General features: G+C 41.7%; 1 pseudogene; it reads left to right on the forward strand.

Moving 5' to 3' along the window:
• Positions 1-20,886, forward strand: part of LOC139366842 (ribonuclease 3-like) — a 160,735-nt pseudogene that overhangs the window by 134,415 nt on the left and 5,434 nt on the right.

Raw genomic sequence — 20,886 nt, forward strand, 5'->3', positions numbered from 1 at the left:
AGCCACTCCTGTGTTGTCTTGGCTGTGTGCTTAGGGTGATTGTCCTGTTGGAAAGTTAACCTTCTCCCCAGTCCGAGGTCCTAAGTGCTCTGGAGAAGGTTTTCATCAAGAATTTTCTCAAGTGTACTTTGCTCCGTTCATCTTTCCCTCGATCCTGACTAGTCTCCCACTCCCTGCCAGTGAAAAACATCCCCACAGCATGATGCTGCCACCACCATGCTTCACCGTAGGGATGGTATTAGCAAGGTGGTGAGCAGTGCCAGGATTCCTCCAGAAGTGATGCTTGGCATTTAGAAAAAATAGTTAAATCTTGGTTTCATCAAACTATAGAATCTTGTTTCTCATGGTCTGAGTGTCCAATAGGTGCCTTTTGGCAAACTCCAAGCAGGCTGTCATGTGCCTTTACTGAGGAGTGGCTTCTGTCTGGCCACTCTACCATAAAGGCTTGATTGGTAGAGTGTTGCAGAGATGGTTGTCCTTCTGGAATGTTGTCCTATCGCTACAAAGAAACTCTGGAACTCTGTCAGAGTGACCATCGGCTTCTTGCTCACCTCCCTGACCATGGCCCTTCTCCCCCGATTGCTCAGTTTGGCCAGGTGGCTAACTGTAGCAGGAGACTTGGTGGTTCCTAACTTCTTCCATTTAAGAATGGAGGACACTGTGTTCTTGGGGACCTTCAATGCTGCAGACATTTTTGGGTACCCTTCCCCAGATCTGTGCCTCGACACCATCCTGTCTTGGAGTTCTACCAACAAGTGCTTTGACCTCAAGGCTTGCTTTTTGCTCTGACATGCACTGTCAACTGTGGGACCTTATATAGACAGGTGTATGCTTTTCCAAATCATGTCCAATCAATTGAATTTACCACAAGTGGAATCCAATCAAGTTGTAGAAACATGATCAATGGAAACCGGATGCACCTGAGCTCAGTTTCTAGTCTCAAGGCAAAGGGTCTGAATACTTATGTAAATAATGTATTTCAACCAAACAAATTCCAAAAATAATAAAACCTGTTTTCTCTTTGTCATTACAGGCTATTGTGCTTATAATGCTATAATGCATTTTAGAATAATGCTTTAACGTAACAAAATGTGGAACGGTGAAGGGGTCTGAATACTTTCCGAATGCACTGTAGTGCACTTCTTTTGACCGGAACACTATGCTATGTTCCCTGGTCAAAAAGTAGTGCATTATATAAGGAATAGGGTTCCATTTGGAACACAGACTTGGTGATCTGCCATTTTGATCAAACAGTCCGTTTTAGAATTTTGCATGAATCATATCCTTTATTTAAAATGTTATTTTTATTTTATTATTTTTATTTTTTTCACCTTTATTTAACCAGGTAGGCTAGTTGAGAACAAGTTCTCATTTGCAACTGCGACCTGGCCAAGATGAAGCATAGCAATGCGACACATACAACAACACAGAGTTACACATGGAATAAACAAAACATAGTCAATAATACAGCAGAACAAAAGAAAACAAAAAGTCTATGTACAGTGAGTGCAAATGAGGTAAGATAAGGGGGTTAAGGCAATAAATAGGCCATTGTGGCGAAGTAATTACAATATAGAAATTTAAACACTGGAATGGTAGATGTGCAGAAGATGCATGTGCAAGTAGAGATACTGGGGTGCAATGGGACAAGATAAATAAATAAATACTGTATGGGGATGAGGTAGGTAGATGGGCTATGTACAGGTGCAGTGATCTGTGATCTGTGAGCTGCTCTGACAGCTGGTGCTTAAAGCTAGTGAGGGAGATATGAGTCTCCAGCTTCAGAGAATTTTGCAGTTCGTTCCAGTCATTGGCAGCAGAGAACTGGAAGGAAAGACGACCAAAGGAGGAATTGGCTTTGGTGGTGACCAGTGAGATAAACCTGCTGGAGCGCGTGCTACGAGCGGGTGCTGCAATGGTGACCAGTGAGCTGAGATGAGGCGAGGCTTTACCTAGCAGAGACTTGTAGATAACCTGTAACCAGTGGGTTTGGGGACGAGTATGAAGCGAGGGCCAACCAACGAGAGCATACAGGTCGCAATGGTGTGTAGTGTATGGGGCTTTGGTTACAAAACGGATGGCACTGTGATAGACTGCATCCAGTTTGTTGAGTAGAGTGTTGGAGGCTATTTTATAGATGACATCACCGAAGTCGAGGATCGGTAGGATGGTCGGTTTTCCGAGGGTATGTTTGGCAGCATGAGTGAAGGATGCTTTGTTGCGATATAGGAAGCCAATTCTAGATTACATTTTTGATAGGAGATGCTTAATGTGAGTCTGGAAGGAGAGTTTACAGTCTAACCAGACACCTAGGTATTTGTAGTTGTCCACGTATTCTAAGTCAGAGCTGTCCAGTGTAGTGATTTTGGACAGGCGAGCAGGTGCTGGCAGGGATCGGTTGAATAGCATGCATTTAGTTTTCCCTGCATTTAAGAGCAGTTGGAGGCCACGGAAGGAGAGTTGTATGGCATTGAAGCTCGTCTGGAGGTTAGTTAACACAGTGTCCAAAGAGGGGCCAGAGGTATACAGAATGGTGCCTTTCGGTGATTCCTTGCATAATATTGCTTTGCTTCCTTCTGAACCGTATTTAAGGAGAAGATCCAAGGAGATAGGGGGAGATAGGATGCAAGGAATCAAGAAAAGCTACATTGGGAAAAGACATATGCAACAAGGTAAATACCCCCTCACACATTTCATGCACCATCTGGTACTCTGGCAGTTTGATCATCAACACCCTTCCCTCTGTCAAATCTCAGAGAGAAAGCCCTCAGGATGATTTTAACATTGGCGTCAGCACACAGCTCTTCAAGGGGCAATCTGCAATTCAAACAACAACAAAGCAGACACCCTGCCACCTTTTTAGGTAAACAGCTTAGAGATGGGGCTGGAGAGATGTAACCACTCTCAAATTCATAGGGCGGGATATGGATGCAATGCCCATGTTTTGTTTACAATTACATTGTTTACACACAATGGAGTAAAACAAGCTTATATTTTGGGTTTTGATGGGGTTAAACAGTTCACCTAAAATCATGAGATATTTGTAAGTTATATTGTAAGTTATATATCATTCATTTGAAAGTCCAAAAATGGATGTCACAATCGCAGATTTGCCCTTTAACCTCTTGAAACTAGGGGGCACTATTTTCATTTTTGGAAAAATAATGTTCCCAAAGTAAACAGGACAAGATGCTAGAATATGCATATAATTGACGTCTTAGGATAGAAAACACTCTAAAGTTTCCAGAACTGTAAAAATATTGTCTGTGAGTACAACAGAACTGATACTGCAGGTGAAAGCCTGAGAAAAATCCAATCAGGAAGGGACTCTTATTTAGAAACTCTGCGTTCCTATGCGTCCCTATTGAGCAGTGAAAGGGATATCAGCCAGATTCCTTTTTCTATGGCTTCCCTAATGTGTCTAGTGTCACAAGACATAGTTTCAGGCTTTTATTTAGAAAAATGAGTGTGAACGACAACAGTGGTCAGTGGTCATCTGGTGGCTCTCAGAGTGGTTTGTGTGTAATAAACAAAGGCGGCCATTGTGCCTCTCGCTCCTACTGGGAAGCCAACTGTCCCAGTTGATATATTATCGAATAGATATTTGAAAAACACCTTGAGGATTGATTATAAATATCAATATTATGGATATAATTTGGAATATTCTTTGCCGTTGTCGTGACCGCAGTTTCCGGTGGATTTCTCAACCAAACGTGAAGTACAAACGGAGATATTTCGGCTATAAAAATAATCTTTATGGGACAAAATGAACATTTGCTGTCTAACTGGGAGTCTCGTGAGTGAAAACATCCGAAGATCATCAAAGGTAAACGATTCAATTTGATTGCTTTTCTGATTTTCGTGACCAAGTTGCCTACTGTTAGCTGGACATAATGCTATGCTAGGCTATCGATAAACTTACACAAATGCTTGTCTTGCTGTGGCTGTAAAGCATAATTTCAAAATCTGAGATGACAGGGTGATTAACAAAAGGCTAAGCTGTGTTTAACTATATTTCACTTGTGATTTCATGAATATTAATATTTTCTAGTAATATTTTTTGTCCGTTGCGTTATGCTAATTCGTGTCAGTTGATGACAATTCTCCCGGATCCGGGAGAGTTAGTTCTAAGAGGTTTTAAGCTTTGTCACTACAGTGTTAGCAAACTCCTCACCAGGGGTAGTATATTACAGACTACAGTGGTCACAGTAGAAACACTATTGATTTCCTTCATTCAAACATATCACCCAATAACCTAGGTGTTTGTGTGTTGGAGTAGGGTGAGACCTTCACTCTGAGAATTCTAGTGCAGACTGGAATGTAACCTACCACAACCCTGGTAGAGATTGACCTGGTCAACTTAACATTGATGACTCCTCACCCGGAGCCAGGACCATCTAATTAAAATCTGGACCTGAAATCCAGTTCCACTGCTTTTTATTATACCCTCCTAATCAGGGACTGATTTAAACCCGGGACCCCAGGTTGGTGCAATTAATTATCAGGTAGAACAGAAGAAAACGGCAGTCGTCCGGACCTCGTAGGGTAAGATTTGCATAACACTGGTATAAACAGGGCCTTATGTGAACAGTGATACTACATTTCAAATCAAACCGTTTGTCCCTACTCCCTACGTAGACACCAATGTAACCAACACCTGTGGGATTGGGCTCAATTTGGAACACAGTTTGACAGTGTTTTTGAGTAAGGGTTCTGAGACTTCCATAATGAGCCCATGCAGACTGGAATGTAACCAACCAACCACCACTTTTAAAGACTGACATGGGCTATGTCCCAAAATGCACCATAATATCTAGTGTACAGCGCAATCAGAAAGTCTTCAGGCACCTTGACTTTCTCCACATTTTGTTAAATTAAAGCCTTATTCTAAAACAAATCCTCATCAATCTACACACAATACCCATTAATGACAGATTGAAAACAGTTTTTTTTGGGGGGGTCAAATGTATAAAAAATTTAACAACAGAAAAACGGTCCCCAAGAAAACAGTGGCCTCTATCATTCTTAAATGGAATAAGTTTGGAACCACCAAGACTCTTCCTAGAGCTGGGCAGCCGGCCAAACTGAGCAATAGTGGGAGAAGGGCCTTGGTCAGGGAGGTGAGCAAGAACCCAATGGTCACTCTGACAGAGCTCTAGAGTTCCTCTGTGGAGATGGGAAAACCTTCCAGAAGGACAACCATCTCTACAGCACTCCACCAATCAGGCCTTTATGGTAGAGTGGCATTTAAGTGGCATCACATTTATTTAACTAGGCAAGTCAGTTAAGAACACATTCTTATTTTCAATGATGGCCTAGGAACAGTGGGTTAACTGCCTGTTCATGGGCAGAACGACAGATTTGTAGCTTGTCAGCTCAGGCGTTTGATCTTGCAACCTTCCGGTTACTAGTCCAACGCTCTAACCACTAGGCTACCCTGAATACTTACTGAATGCACTTTATAGTGTGCTACCAAAATCCTTATGGGTAATATATAGGGAATATGGTGTCATTTTGGCACACCACTAGTCACCTCGACAACCATGACCCCTCACCCTGATCCAGCTCTCTAAATGAGGTCATGAGTACAGAGACAAAGGGCAATTGGTATGAAGTGCATTCCATAGAATCCCAACACACTTTCGCACCCACACACACAAAAATTCCACTCTCTGATTAGACAGGAAAATGTGTCCAAGGCAGCAAGCTTTTAAAAGAGTGCTTTTTGCATGAAGTGAAATGGAGAGTCACTCAGAGTGTTCTAGGCCCCCTCAATAGCTGTACAGAGAACTTGACTTAGTCTGTGGCCACTACTACAGACTCTAAGAGCCTGAGAGATAGGCACGCACTGTGTTTGTACTATACGTTGTCTATCTGCCTGCATTTTCATACATTCATTGTAGAGTACCTGTCGAAAGTTTGTTAGCACCTACTCACTCAAGGGTTTTTCCTTATTTTTTCTATTTTCTACATTGTAAAATAATAGTGAAGACATCAAAACTATGAAATAACACATATGGAATCATGGAGTAAACGTAAGTGTTTAACAAATCACAATATATTTTATATTTGAGATTCTTCAAAGTAGCCAGCCTTTGCGTTGATGACAGCTTTGCACACTCTTGGCATTCTCTCAACCAGCTTCATGAGGTAGTCACCTGGAATGCATTTCAACTAACAGGTGTGCCTTGTTAAAAGTTCATTTGTGGAATTTCTTTCCTTCCTAATGTGTTTGAGCTAATCAGTTGGATTGTGACAAGGTAGGGGTGGTATACAGAAGATAGCCCTATTTGGTAAAATACCAAGTCCATTTTATGGAAAGAACAGATCAAATAAGCATAGAGAAATGACAGTCCATCAATACCTTAAGGCATGAAGGTCAGTCAATCTGGAAATTTTCAAAATCTTTAAAAGTTTCTTCAAGTGCAGTCACAAAAAAACATCAATCACTATGATGAAACTAGCTCTCATGAGGACCGCCACAGGAAAGGAAGACCCAGAGTTACCTCTGCTGCAGTTCATTAGAGTTACCACCCAAAGAAATTGCAGCCCAAATAAATTCTTCACAGAGTTCAAGTACAAGACACATCTCAACATCAACTGTTCAGAGGAAACTAGGTGAATCAGGCCTTCATGGTCAATTTGCTGCAAAGAAACTACTACTAAAGGACACTAATTAGAAGAAAATACTTGCTTGGGCCAAGAAATACGAGCATTTACATTAGTCCGGTGGAAATCTATCCTTTGGGCTGATGAGTCCAAATTTGAGATTTTTGGCTCCAACCGCGGTATCATTGTGAGACGCAGAGTAGATAAACAGATTAACTCAGCATGTGTGGTTCCCACCATTAAGCATGGAGGAGAAGATGTGATGGTGTGGGGGTGCTTTGCTGTTGACACTGTCTGTGATTTATTTAGAATTCATGGCCCACTTTACCAGCGTGACTACCACAGCATTCTGCAACTATACGCCATCCCATCTGGTTTGCGCTCAGTGGGACTATAATTTTTTCAAGAGGACAATGACCCAACACACCTCCAGGATGTGTAAGGGCTATTTAACCAAGAAGCAGAGTGATGGAGTGCTGCATCAGATGACCTGGCCTGCACAATCACCCGACTTCAACCCAATTGAGATGGTTTGGGATGAGTTGGACTGCAGAGTGAAGGAAAAGCAGCCAACAAGTGCTCAGCATATGTTGGAACTCCTTCAAGACTGTTGGAAAAGCATTCCAGGTGAGGCTGGTTGAGAGAAAAACAAGTATGTGCAATGCTGTCATCAAGGCAGAGTGGCTACTTTGAAGAATCTAAAATCTAAAATATATTTAGATTTGTTTAACACTTTTTTGGTTACTACATGATTCCATATGTGTTATTTCATAGTTTTGATGTCTTCGCTATTATTCTACAATGTAGAAAGTAGTAAAAAATTAAGAAAAAACATTGAATGAGCCGGTGTGTCCAAACTTGACAGGTGCTGTATATATTTATGCAGGGCAATCTACTCAATAACAATTGCCTGAGTCCTGGGATCCATCAAATCAACACAAACACACATATTATATACTGAATAAAAATATTAGCGCAACAAGCAACAATTTCATACATTTTACTGAATTACACTAAGAACATCAGTCAATTGTAATGAATTAATGAACCCTAAGCTATGGATTTCACATGACTGTGCACACATATGTATCTCTTGCTCACCGATACCCCCCCCCCCCCCCAAAAAAAAAGAAAAAAAGTGGTCCTCAGGAGCTCGTCACAGTATTTTTGTGCATTCATATTGCCATCTTTAAAATGCAGTTGTTTGCATTGTCCGTAGATTATGCCTGCACATACCATAACCCCACCTCCACCATGGGGAATTCTGTTCACAACGTTGACATCAGCAAACCGCTCACCCGCACAAAGCTATACACGCGGTCTGCTGTTGTGAGGCCGGTTGAATGTACTGCCAAATTCTCTAAAACAATGGTAGAGAAATTAACATTAATTTCCCTTGCAAAGCTCTGGTGGATATTCCTGCAGTTAGCATGCCAATTTCGCTCTCCTTCAAAACTTGAGATGTCTGTGGCATTGTGTTGTGTGGTAAAGCTGTACATTTTAGAGTGGCCTTTTATTGTCTCCAGGACAAGGTGCACCTGTGTAATGATCATGCTGTTTAATCAGCTTCTTGATATGCCACGCCTGTTATGTTGATGGATTATCTTGGCAAAGGAGAAATTCACACTTACAGGGATGTAAACAAATTTGTGGACAAAACTTGAGAGAGGTGCGCATTTTTGTGCGTATGGAGAATTTCTGGGATTTTTTATTTCAGCTCATGAAACATGTGACCAACACTTTACATGTTGTGTTTATGTTTTTGTTCAGTAGATACAGTATGTTTGTCTGTCTGTATTGTGTGTGCTGCTTGGAACTGACAGCCTCCCTAATGCTTCCTGTATTGCAAAGTTTTCTTTGGTTTATGCTGCTTTTCAGTTTTTCTGTCTGTTTGATTTCGAATTCAGAAGCACAGAGGAACAGTTAGTATTTGTTTGGAACATGCCACAGGCCTCTTCATTTGTAAGTGAGAAATAGGATTTAATTATTGATAAAGTGACATAAGTGACCACATTGCATTAAAAATTAATAGCTTTCCTGAAAGTAATATAGTAAATTGGCTGTTAATAATTTAGGGTACTCAAAAACCCTGGGTGTTTTGTGTCTGTGTGTTTTATGCTAATGTTAGCATTTTTGACATCTACAAGTGTTGTTTGTTTACTTGTTCTTGCTTCCCCCTGCTGAAATCTAACCAAAATGGGTGATGTTAAATGTATTTTTTAAATGTTTTATATGATATGAATATGATATTTTCCTCGTCTTTCTCCCTGAGTGTGCTGCTTTCTCACATATTTCTGCACAACACGAAAGTTTGATGGGGCATTGTCTTTCTCTTCTGTCTTTGTTTTAGCCCTCCTCTCGACATATACAATTTGTAGCAGTGGAACACACATCTTCTTCCCATTCAGAGATGATGGGGGACCATATGCTGTTGATATGTCCCTCAGATTAATCAAACCTCTTCTCCAGCTCAGGGTGCCTCTCTCCATCTTTCTCTCTATCTATCTTTCTATATATAGTAGGGCAAAAACAGTTATCCCACTTAAAAAGATGAGAGAGGCCTGTACTGTTCATCATAGGTACACTTCAACTATGACAGACAAAATGAGAAGAAAAAATCCAGAAAATCACATTGTAGGATTTTTAATGAATTTATTTGCAAATTATGGTGGAAAATAAGTATTTGGTCACCTACAAACAAGCAAGATTTCTGGCTCTCACAGACCTGTAACTTCTTCTTTGAGAGGCTCCTCTGTCCTCCACTCGTTACCTGTATTAAAGGCACCTGTTTGAACTTGTTATCCGTATAAAAGACACCTGTCCACAACCTCAAACAGTCACACTCCAAACTCCACTATGGCCAAGACCAAAGAGCTGTCAAAGGACACCAGAAACAAAATTGCTGAGAAGACTGAATCTGCAATAGGTAAGCAGCTTGGTTTGAAGAAATCAACTGTGGGAGCAATTATTAGGAAATGGAAGACATACAAGATCACTGATAATCTCCCTCGATCTGGGGCTCCACGCAAGATCTCACCCCGTGGGGTCAAAATGATCACAAGAACGGTGAGCAAAAATCCCAGAACCACACGGGGGGACCTAGTGAATGACTTGTAGAGAGCTGGGACCAAAGTAACAAAGCCTACCATCAGTAACACACTACGCCGTCAGGGATTCAAATCCTGCAGTGCCAGATGTGTCCCCCTGCTTGGGAGAATGTCATATGGTCAGATGAAACCAAAATATAACTTTTTGGTAAAAACTAAACTCGTCGTGTTTGGAGGACAAAGAATGCTGAGTTGCATCCAAAGAACACCATACCTACTGTGAAGCATGGGGGTGGAAACATCATGTTTTGTGGCTGTTTTTCTGCAAAGGGACCAGGACGACTGATCCGTGTAAAGGAAAGAATGAATGGGGCCATGTATCGTGAAATTTTGAGTGAAAACCAGCAAGGGCATTGAAGATGAAACATGGCTGGGTCTTTCAGCATGACAATGATCCCAAACACACTCTCCGGGCAACGAAGGAGTGGCTTCGTAAGAAGCATTTCGAGGTCCTGGAGTGGCCTAGCCAGTCTCCAGATCTCAACCCCATAGAAAATCTTTGGAGGGAGTTGAAAGTCCGTGTTGCCCAGCAACAGCCCTAAAACATTACTGCTCTAGAGGAGATCTGCATGGAGGAATGGGCCAAAATACCAGCAACAGTGTGTGAAAACCTTGTGAAGACTTACAGAAAACGTTTGACCTCTGTCCTTGCCAACAAAGGGTATGTAACAAAGTATTGAGATAAACTTTTGTTACAGTTTTTTTCGATTGCTAAACGACAGTGGGCACAACTGGAGTCACATGTACAAAACTCTAACTAAAGTCTGCACTACCATTAGTCACCTGAGCTAAACAGTTCACATCACCTGCAAAACTCATTCCAAGCAACACAACTCTTAACACATGGCTCAAAACACGCTCAGTGCAGCCAAACACTATGCACAACCCTCACTGAGATACGTAACACACACTGTCACTCAGAACACACTGAGAGTAAAAACACTAGCATCAAACACCAATACAGAAAATACAAACTTTTCATCTTTACAGTTTGAACAATTTCAGTGACTTCATACAAAGTAATATTTTCTTCAAATAAAAGAGTGACATTCTTTCACATGATTTATTACAATTTTTAGAACATAACAATTCTTTAAGGTAAATGAAAATTAGCAGTTTGCTTCAATAGTCTGTAGTAATTTACGGAATTACAGTAATGAGAAAAAAAAGGTAGAAACTAAAAGTACATACTGTAATTCGAACAAATAATTGAGGGGCTAATCCTGCCTCTCTCTAGCATCAGGCCACAGGTTTTCTTCAACATCACATCTAATGTTTTCTCTTGCCATGCACCTGGGGAAGAACCTTCTGGAGTGCCTTATCCATCCCTGGCAGTCCTCTGGACTCGTGTCCTCACATCCGGCACGCATGGCTTCCGAAAGAGACATTTGGTCATGTGGGTGGTGACACTTTCCACCTCCAGGCAGAGAAAAACTCCTCTATTGAGTTGAGGAAGGGTGAATATGCAGGCAGGTACAAAACCATAAATCTGTGATGTGCTGCAAACCAATCTGTGACAGCTGCAGAGTGGTGAAAAGCAACGTTATCGCAAAATATGACAAAAACTTAGGGGTTTCTTACTGGCTCCCCCTGTTCTGCTGGCACTAGCTGAGCATAGAGCTGTTCTAGGAAAGCTATAAGCCTTTCTGTGTTGTATGGGCCAATGAGTGGTGTGTTGAGAAGCAAACCATCATTGGCCATTGCAGCACACATGGTGATATTTCCCCCCCTTTGGCCTGGAACCTCCACAGTGGCCCTTTGACCTATAAAATTCCTTACTCTGCGCCGTGTTTTGGCAAGGTTAAATCCAGCTTCATCGATAAATACAAATGAATGTGGTCTTTCCAGTGCTTCCACCTCCATTACTCTCTGAAAAACAGTAAGTGCACAGTTTTACTGTAGAAATGCTAGTGCTTTTTTTACTGTAAATATTTTGTATAGCTGTGTACGTAACCTCAGACGTCTTACCTGGACATATTGGTATCATTGCTCTTTTACCCGTTCACTGTTTCTCTCGAACGGTACAGTGTACAACTGTTTCATTGTAACTTGGTGTTTCTTTAGGACTCGAGCAATAGTTGTTGTGCTGACAGAATTAACATTTTCAAATATATCATTATCAGCCAGCACTCTTATCTTGAATCTCCCGCAGTTTTATTGCATTGTTGACAACAACCATGTCAACAATAGCATTTTCCTGCGCATCTGAAAATATTTTTCCTCTTCCCCCTGTTGGGGGCAGCCTTTGGGTCCTGTTGTAAATATATATTTTACAGTCAAACTTACTGTAATATATATCTGTGTAAATATTCTATAATTGCAATACAAAATAGATTCCTGTAATGTTTTCATTTACTGTAAGGATGTAACTCTCACCTGTTTGCATGATGGAAAATTCGCATTACAGATGCCACAGTGGATCTTTGCAGATTGGGTTGCACCCTCAACCCTGCCTCTCTCAATGAGAGACCATGGTTCACGACATGGTCTATAAGTGTAGCCCTTATTTCATCTGAAATAACAGCTCTTTGTCTTCTTTGTCTTCCTCCACGCATCCGCCCTCTCCCTGCCACCCTTCTCCCTCCACGAACCCATCTTCCTTGTTCCATTTCCAAAATGAGTCTTTCTGAGCTCTACCTATATATACTGTAATATGTGTGTGTTCACTAACAAGTCTAAAACAAGACACCTGCTTAGCCTTTCAGCTGAAATTGCAATCAGCAGTGTTTGAAAGGCACAAGGCTGAAATCTATTCCGTTTTGAATGTGTGGTTCACAGTTTTGACAGCAGTGTGTTAGCATTTGAACAAAGTGCTGTAAATCCACAGTGTTGTGCAGGTTGTGGTTAAAGTCATGGGATAAGTGTGTAGAGTTTTGAAAAATGTGTTCAAGCAATGAAAAACGAACTAAAGTTTGGTCCACATGAACTACTGCTGTGCAGTTTTGCACATGTGACTCCAGTTGTGCCCACTGTCGTTTAGCAATCAAAAAAAACTGTAATGACCAAATACCTATTTTCCACCATAATTTGCAAATACATTCATTAAAAATCCTACAATGTGATTTTCTGATTTTTTTTTCTCATTTTGTCTGCCATAGTAGAAGTGTACCTATGATGAAAATTAAAGGCCTCTCTCATCTTTTTAAGTGGGAGAACTTGCACAATTGGTGGCTGACTAAATACTTTTTTGCCCCATTGTATCTGTCTCTCTCTTCTCTCTCTTTTTCTCTCTCTCACTTTGTCCTCTCTTCTCTATCTTTCTCTCTGTCTGACTTCATTTGTGTTATTTTCCAGAAGGACAATACCAGCGTCTAGTGTCCTTCAGCATTCTCATATTATTTCTCTCTCTTGTCCTCTCCCTCACTCATCCCACTCTTCTTTTCATCTGTTTGTTGCAGGACCTTGCAGACAGTGGGGCCGGGCAGTCTCACGCGCGGACCGAGACTGTGGCTGTGTATTTCAAAGAAGAGAGGATAGGCTATGGCAAGGGCCCAAGGTATGTAGACCCACAACAACCACCCAATAGGCAGAGTTAGCATGCAACTGAAATGGGACCCTATTTCCCATGGAGCCCTGGTCAAAGGTTATGCACTATAATGGGAATAAGTTGGCATTTGGGACGCATTCCTTAGTGTGCTCCGCTCTGCTCAATGCATGTCTAATGGGCTCTAGAAATAATGGCCATTTTTTATTGATAGTGTTTATTATAGCAATTAAGCTTTCAGTGGCTGTTCTATTGGTAGCAACATTATGCAGCATGAAAATTAATCGATTCATTATTGAATTGACATAAATAGTATTATAGAAACAACATCACTTTGAAGAGGCGAAGTGCCCTGTGACGAAGACTGAGAGACCGCACAGAGTGCGTCTCTCTCTGGAGATAGCTTAGCTCTGGTCTATGGAATTAGTGCGGCTTGCGGACACTAAGCCTTCCTTTACTCACACCCTGGACTATATCTAGGGCTAGCTGTGAAGATAGACGGCACACAGTGAGTCCCTCCGGTTGCGTCCCAAATGACACCTTTTTCCCTATATGGTACATTACTTTGACCAGGGCCAATAGGGCTGTGGTCGTATGGCTCTGGTCAAAAGTAGTGCACTATAAAGGGAATAGGGTGCCATTTGGGATGCAACCTCTCTCCGGGGCTAAGTGGGGTTTGGTTTGGTTCTACCTGTGATCTGTCTCTTCACAGGAAAAGGGCGTAAGGGGTGGGGAGGGCTTTTGTGAAGAAGCCTAGGGTAAAGCAAGTGTGAATCGCTGCATGTAGGAAGGCCCTTTCAGGGTGGAGGAGAGCATAAGAGATAAAACTCTTTGGCTCAGCTTAGGAGGAATGAAACGGAAATGCATCAAACATCTCTCAACCCTCTGCATTGGAAATCCCTCTCCTTGGCCCCCCTTGAAAGAGCTCTCTGCCTCTAAGCTGGTGATAACTTTGTCCCCTCCATAGTATCTCTACCCAGCTTACTGTTTTTATATTTACGGAATTTTAAGCCCCACTACCCCCCTGCCTCTTGGCTATGATCACATAATGCATAATATAATATATACTGAGAGCGGTACGGTAAACAGTGCCTGGCCCAAAGGCTTAGCTACCTCTGTAAGATGTATGCATGGTGCTAGCTACCTGGGATTGTTAGGAGGAAAAATGGGCTTTGGAGAAAGAAACTTTTTTATATAATCCTCTGTCTTTGGCCTGCTCTCAGACTACAGCATATGAAAAGGATGTTTTGAATATGCTTAAGACCTTTTTTCTTGTCTGTCTGTCTCTCTATTTTATTTATGAATTTTTCTCCCTTTCAATCCAGTATCCAACAGGCGGTGATGGAGGCTGCTATGGACGCGCGCTCGAGAAATATAAGTTGTTTGAAGAAGAGTCATTTGTAACCACCACTACATCTTATATGTTTAATAAGCCCTAGCTTTGTCTGTAGAAATGTTTTAAGTTCCTGGGCGTACATATCACAGACAAACTGAAATGGTCCACCCACACAGACGGTGTGGTGAAGAAGGCGCCTCTTCAACCTCAGGAGGCTGAAGAAATTTGGCTTGTCACCCAAAACCCTGACAAACTTTTACAGATGCACAACCAAGAGCATTCTGACGGGCTGTATCACAGCCTGGAACAGCAACTGCACCGCCCTCAACCGCAAGGCTCTCTAGGGAGTGTGTAGTCTGCACAACATATCACCAGGGGCAAACTACCTGCCCTCCATGACACCGACAGCACCCAATGTCACAGGAAGGCCAAAAAGATCATCAAGAACAACAACCACCCGAGCCACTGCCTGTTCACACCGCTATCATCCAGAAGGCAGGGTCAGTACAGGTGCATCAAAGCTGGGACCGAGAGATTGAAAAAATGCTTCTCTCTCAAGGCCATCAGACTGCTAAACAGCAATCACTAACTCAGAGAGGCTGCTGCCTACATTGAGACCCAATCACTGGACACTTTAATAAATGGATCACTAGTCACTTTAAACAATGCCACTTTAAATAATGCCACTTTAACTTACATTACTAATATCACATGTATATACTGTATTGTATATCATCTATTGCACCTTGCCTGTGCCCTCGGCCATCGCTCATCCATATATTTATATGTGCATATTCTCATTCACCCCTTTAGATTTGTGTGTATTAGGTAGTTGTTGGGGAATTATTTGATTACTTGATAGATATTACTGCACTGTCGGAACTAGAAGCACAAGCATTTCTCTACACTAGCACTAACATCTGCTAACCATGTGTATGTGACCAATAACATTTGGATTTGATTTGATGTACAGTGGTCTGTCCAGTCAATTGAAGAAGTTGGAACCACCATTGCATGTTTAAAAGCTTCACAAAATAGCCTACAGTTGAATTCGCAAGTTAACATACACTTAGGTTGGAGTCATTAAAACTCGTTTTTGAACCACTCCACAAATGTCTTGTTAACAAACTTAAGTTTTAGCAAGTTGGTTAGGGTTACGCAAGTATAAACACCATGGGACCACGCAGCCATCATACCGCTCAGGAACGAGACGCTTTCTGTGTCCTAGAGATGAAGTACTTTGTTGCGAAAAGTGCAAATCAATCCCAAAACAACAGCAAAGGACCTTGTGAAGATGCTGGAGGAAAAAGGTACAAAAGTATCTATATCCACAGTAAAACGAGTCCTATATCGACATAACCTGAAAGGCCACCCAGGAAGGAAGAAGCCACTGCTCCAAAACCGCCATAACAAAGCCAGACTACGGTTTGAAACTGCACAGGGGGACAAAGATCTTACTTTTTGGAGAAATCCCAACTGTGAAGCACGGGGGTGGAAGCATCATGTTGTGGCGGTACTTTGATGCAGAAGGAACTGGTGCACTTTACAAAATATATGGCATTATACGGAAGGAATGTTATGTGGATATATTGAGGCAACATCTCAAGACGTCAGTCAGGAAGTTAATGCTTGGTCTCGCAATTGGGTCTTCCAAATGAACAATGCATACTTCCAAAGTTGTGGCAAAATGGCTTAAGGACAACAAAGTCAAGGTATTGGAGTGGCCATCACAAGCCCTGACCTCAATCCTATAGAAATGTTGTGGGCAGAACTGAAAAAGCATGTGTGAGCAAGGAGGCCTACAAACCTGATTCAGTAACACCAGCTCTGTCAGGAGGAATGGGCCAACATTCACCCAACTTATTGTGGGAAGCTTGTGAAAGGCTACCCGAAAACGTTTGACCCAAGTTAAACATTTTAAAGGCAATGCTACCAAATAATAATTGAGTGTATGTAAACGTCTGACCAACTGGGATTGTGATGAAAGAAATAAAATCTGAAAGAAATAATTCTCTCTAGTATTATTCTGACATGTCACATTCTTAAAATAAAGTGGTGATCCTAACTGACCTAAGACAGGGAATTTTTACTAGGATAAAATGTCAGGAACTGTGAAAAACTTAGTTTAAATGTATTTGGCTAAGGTGTATGTAATTTCCGACTTCAACTGTATAACTTTCTTTGGTGTCTTTTGAAATTCACTTTGTTTAAACATTTAAAAGAAAAGGTTGCCGGAGAGTGGTGGACTGTGCTGTCGGTTGTCTGGTGGATACGGAGAATTAGCCTGTTTTGAAGTGCTAGTCCAGAGAACAGCTAGCATGTGACCTTGACCTGCCTGCATTGTGGTCCATGAATGCTAAGCTAACTGCAGCTAAGAGCATTCTCCCATGCTAATAGCCTTGGAGGACCATGTTGAAGTCTCTTCTTTGTGTCGTGTATTTCGCTAATAGAAAAAGGGACATAATAAGAATAGGCCTTGGTTTGTGTGTGAGGCTGTGAGACGAAAGAACTCTTGTGTTGAGCATGGCCCCGGTCCTTAAGCTGTGAAGTTGAAGACATGTTGACTCGCCCTTTAGGGTATAGGGTGTAATTTGGTATGCAGCCTATTTAGAGCCCTATGTTCAACCAGAGGGTAGCCATTTGCGACTCACTTCTAGCCACACGCTGCTTTAGTTTTTGGCCGTTTGTCATTAAACAGCACTTAAGGAAAATCTATAAACGTTTTAGCATTAATAACCATTCGTCATTCACTGCCAGGTAAAACACAATTACATGCTCTCAGATCCTGATCTGAAAGTTATCCCCATCATCATCATCATCATCATCATCATCTATCCTCCTCCTCCGGAGCACCTGCGTATGCATGTGCATGGCTAATGCATTAGTGTGTATACATTGAGAGGTGGGTAGTGTGTATGGTGAGTTAGTGTGGTTTTGGACTGAACCAGTGTTGTCCACGCCGACCAGCAACACATTAATCAAACAGTACAATTTGTCTGTCTTCACTGGAACTAATTACCGGGTAGATGGGTAGAGTTAGCCTTGCTGGAGGAAGGAGGAAGCAGGCCTGTAGGAAGTTGAGAAGGTCAAAGCTTTTATTTGGTTTGGCCTGTAAATGAGGCCCTTAGCGGCCTGTGTTTGATACTGTTTGGGCGTTCAAACCCTTGCTTTTATGGAACATAAGTGTCTTACGGTGTGGTTTTTTACAACCCCCTCTACCTCTCTCCCCCTCTTGCCATTTGAGGCGTAGAGAAGATAATCTCTCCCTCCCTTTACCTCTTCCTCCCCCCTCCCTATCTCTCTTCCCCTCTCTCTCTCCTTTTTTTAGTCTTCCTCCCATCCTTAATTATCTCCATTCTCTCTCCCTTGTGTAATCCCCCTGTCGTAATGATTGATAGATGCTCATTGCTAGTAAATTAACATTTCCCTCATAAATTGTACTTTCAAGTGGCTAGATTAGCAATGCATCCTGAAAAGGTCAGTTCATTTAAAATCATCTCTCCTCCTGCGAAGCCTCTTCCTCTCACTCCTTCAGACAGTACAAACTGTCCAGGTCTGCATCCCAAATGGCACCCTTTGCACTATTATATAGTGCACTACCTTTATATAGGGGATGCGGCCCAGGGCTGTGTTGGACCTGTTGTTTCCTAACCTTAATAAAGCTAGCTACCTCCTGGGAGAGAGCGAGCCCCACCGACATCTCCCTACCGTACGGCTGAGACATTTAACAACTTTTGAACACAGCCCTAGTTTGTCCAGGTTATGACTGAAATATTTGCTCATTACCAGGGTCAGTCATTTCTCTGTGTTGGGGACCCAATTATAGATACTGTACACTGAGCTCCAAAAGTATTTGGACAGCAACAATTTTGTTGTTTTTCTGCTCTTTACTTCAGCACTTTGGATTAGAGATGATACAATGACTGAGGTTAAAGTGCAGACTAGTCTTTAATTAGAGGGTATTTTCATCCAGATCGTGTGAACCGTTTAGAAACTACAACACTTTTTGTGCATAGTTCCCACATTTTAGGGGACCAAAAGTATTTGGACAAATTCACTTTCGTATTAAATTAGTCAAAAATGTAGTATTTGGTCACATATTCCTAGTATGCAATGATTACTTCAAGCTTGTAACTCTACAAACGTATTGGATGCATTTGCTGTTTGTTTTGGTTGTGTTTAATATTATTTTGTGCCCAATAGAAATGAATGGTAAATAATGTATTGTCATTTTGGATTCACTTTTATTGTAAACGAGAATAGAATGTTCCTAAACACCTCTACATTCATGTGGATGCTACCATGATTACGGATAGTCCTGAATTAATTATGAATAGAGATGAGTGAGAAAGTTAGATGCACAAATATACCCCCAAGACATGCTAACACCACCATAATAGCAGGGGAGTTTAACATTTTTTGGTGGGGTATGATATTTGTGCGTCTAACTTTCTCACTCATCATTATTCACGATTCACTCAGGAGTATCCGTGGACATTGTTACTCTTGGGTACTTGTCTTTTTAAACTCTGGTCAACCAGAGGGTTGCCGGTTTGAAACGCAGCTCCGACGGATGAGCCGACAGCTGGAATGAGCCGACAACTGGAATGAGCCTACAACTGGAGGATTTGCTAGCATCATCCTTGATACCATCGCTTGCTGATGTGCCCTTCAGCATGGCACTGAACCCCTGCAAGCCTCCTCTTCCTTCAGTACAAACTGTGTTGGACAGTTGTTTCCTCTATTAATACTGCTAGCTACCTCCTGCGAGAGAGACGTCTCCCTACAGTACAGGTGGGACATTTCAAAACTTCTCAAGACTTTTGAACATAGCCAATGTTTGTCCAGGTTATGACTGAAGTCTCCCAAAGCGCTTACTCCCTACTAGCATGAATCATATCTATGTGTTAGGGGCCCAATTATGGATGTACAATGAAATCAAACAGTGTTCCTTTAATTAAGGGGGAAATGTACAGGTAGCTACCAAAATAAAGGAAACACCTGAGTAAATGAGGGGTACAAAGTATATTGAAAGCAGGTGATTCCACACAGTGGAGTTAATTAAGCAATTAACATCCCATCATGCTTAGTCTCATGTATAAAAGGCCCAGTTGTCCATTATTTTGGCTACTCTGGCTAGGAGAAAAGATTTCAGTGACTTTGAAAGAGGAGTCTCAAAGGTGTGTGTGTGTGTGTGTGTGTGTGTGTGTGTGTGTGTGTGTGTGTGTGTGTGTGTGTGTGTGTGTGTGTGTGTGTGTGTGTGTGTGTGTGTGTGTGTGTGTGTGTGTGTGTGTGTGTGTGTGTTCCATCAACAAAACACAAAATGATGACATTTCTGGTGGAGGAATGGTGTCGCATCCCTCCAATAGAGTTCCAGACCGGATCTTTGCCAAGGTGCATTGAAACTATTCTGCAGGTTCGTGGTAGCCCAATGCCCTTATTAAGACACTTTATGTTGGTGTTTCCTTTTCGGTACTTACCTGTAGAGGTGGAGTGGACACTCCTGCATCCCAAATGGGACACTATTCCCGACAAATTGCACTACCTTTGACCATGGCCCGCATATGGCTCTGGTCAAAATTAGTCCACTATATAGGAATAAGGTGCTATTTGGGACGAAGCCAGTGTATCTGTATTTAAAGGGGGATCTGTAGTTGGGAGTGTACTGTCTTGTGTTCTGTCTGTTTACACCCCGGTAACACCCAGGGATCACAGGACATATTATTCCACAGATAATGAGGGTAGAAAAGGAGTGTAGTCATAAATCTTAACTCTTCTGTATTGAGGATCCAACTTTCATTTGAGTGTTCAAGTTTCATTTATTTGCCATTTGTAAGTATAAAATATATCTGAAATGCCATTGAAATGTATCTTAGATGAGATTTCAATAGTGTGATCACATTGTCTCTCAGATGTTTGCCGGGGGCCTTTATTCCTTTATTTCTATACCAACACTAACTGGCTCTACTGTGTGCATCATTTGATTCATCATCGATAGTTTTATTGTATTGAGCATTGAATGCATTTAACTATAGGTCGTTCCACCAATTTGGTGTCGTTTGAGAAGTATAACTTAGTAAAAAAATGTAAATAATTTCACCTTTAACATAGTGTCATAAAGAGAACATGTTTTCCCATCTCAAGAGGTTGAATAAAAAAAAGTGTCTATTTAAGTGCCAAATAAAGTAACAGGGTTGACCGTAACAGGGTTGACCGTAACAGGGTTGACCGTAACAGGGTTGACAATTTCATTTGAAGTCAGCCATAAATCACCTTGTAACAGGGGGAAGTGTCAATTGAATGCAAGCTTCACAGGCTTGACGTGTTATGCTTGACCCGCTCAGTCTCCC

The sequence above is a fragment of the Oncorhynchus clarkii genome, chromosome 15 (assembly GCF_045791955.1).
Source record: "Oncorhynchus clarkii lewisi isolate Uvic-CL-2024 chromosome 15, UVic_Ocla_1.0, whole genome shotgun sequence".
Lineage (NCBI taxonomy): Eukaryota > Metazoa > Chordata > Actinopteri > Salmoniformes > Salmonidae > Oncorhynchus > Oncorhynchus clarkii.